This window comes from Myodes glareolus, chromosome 15, assembly GCF_982192425.1.
Source record: "Myodes glareolus chromosome 15, mMyoGla1.1, whole genome shotgun sequence".
In the NCBI taxonomy this organism is placed as follows: domain Eukaryota; kingdom Metazoa; phylum Chordata; class Mammalia; order Rodentia; family Cricetidae; genus Myodes; species Myodes glareolus.
In genome coordinates this window covers 47,961,660-47,962,876 of record NC_142040.1, presented here as the reverse complement: position 1 = coordinate 47,962,876, position 1,217 = coordinate 47,961,660, and the positions used below count along the sequence as shown (strand labels likewise).

At 40.8% G+C, this 1,217-nt stretch overlaps 1 pseudogene; it reads right to left on the bottom strand.

Annotated features, from left to right (window-relative positions):
• Nucleotides 1-291: 291 nt before the first annotated feature.
• Nucleotides 292-818, bottom strand: LOC148119693 (ubiquitin-ribosomal protein eS31 fusion protein pseudogene; annotated as a pseudogene).
• Nucleotides 819-1,217: the final 399 nt, after the last annotated feature.

Sequence of the window (1,217 nt, the reverse complement as noted above, 5' to 3'; positions counted from 1 at the left end):
CTCGGGAGGTGGAGGTGGTAGGATAAAGAGTTCATGGCTGGCCTGAGCTATGTAGTAAGAATGAAGCCAACCTAGGCAACAGTTTTATGAACAACTAACCAAACCAACAACACGGTGTGTGCAACCATAGCTGACTTCAGTTGTACTTTTAAGTAGTTAAGTTTGTTCTTTGACAATTTCCCACATTTACATAATGTGTTCCAGTTACTCTCTGACTAAATCTCTCATCTCCTCCCATTCCTAGCAACCTTCCCGCCTCTCTATCCTCTTCCCAGATTCATCACTTTTAGCTTTGTTTTTTTTTCCTGTCTTTTTATTTATTCATACATAATTACTTGTCTTCTGGCTTGTTGAAGCAGTAAGTCAGACAGCACTTGCCACAGTAATGTCTGTCAAAGTGGCTAGCCATGAAAACTCCAGCACCACATTCATCAGAAGGACACTCTCGACGAAGACGACTAATTTTGCCATTTTCATCCACCTTATAGTACTTCAGTACAGCCAACTTCACCTTCTTTCTCTTATGCTTGTTCTTCTTGGGAGTGGTGTAAGACTTCTTCTTCCTTTTCTTAGCACCACCACGAAGTCTCAACACCAGATGAAGGGTGGACTCCTTTTAGATGTTGTAGTTAGACAAAGTACGACCATCTTCCAGCTGCTTGCCAGCGAAGATCAGCCTCTGCTGATCGGGAGGAATTCCTTCCTTATCCTGGATCTTGGCCTTGACATTTTCTATAGTGTCCGAGGGTTCAACCTCAAGGGTGATGGTTTTCCCCGTAAGGGTCTTCATGAAAATCTGCATCCTGGTGGCGCTGCTACCACAGATGGCGGATCGGAAAGCTTAGCTTTGTTTTTTAACTTCTCCTTTGATTCTACGTATGAGAGAAAATATGTATTGCTCATCTGTTGTGTCTGACTTATTTTGCTTAACACAACATCTTCCTCCAGTTTCATACATTTTGCATCAAATGACAGGGTTTTATTCTTCTTTATGGGTGAATAATGCTCCACTGTGTATATAGGCATATTTAATTCAATCATTTATTTGTTGTTTGGTGTCTAGGTTTCTTCCAAGTCTTGGCTCTCATGAATAGGGCTATTGAACTTGGGCATGCAAATATATCTCTTTGGGATTTAATTTCCTTTGGATATGAACTCAGAAGAAGTAGATCTACTTTTAGGTTCTTGAAGAGACTTCAAGGAAGATTTTCAATCAA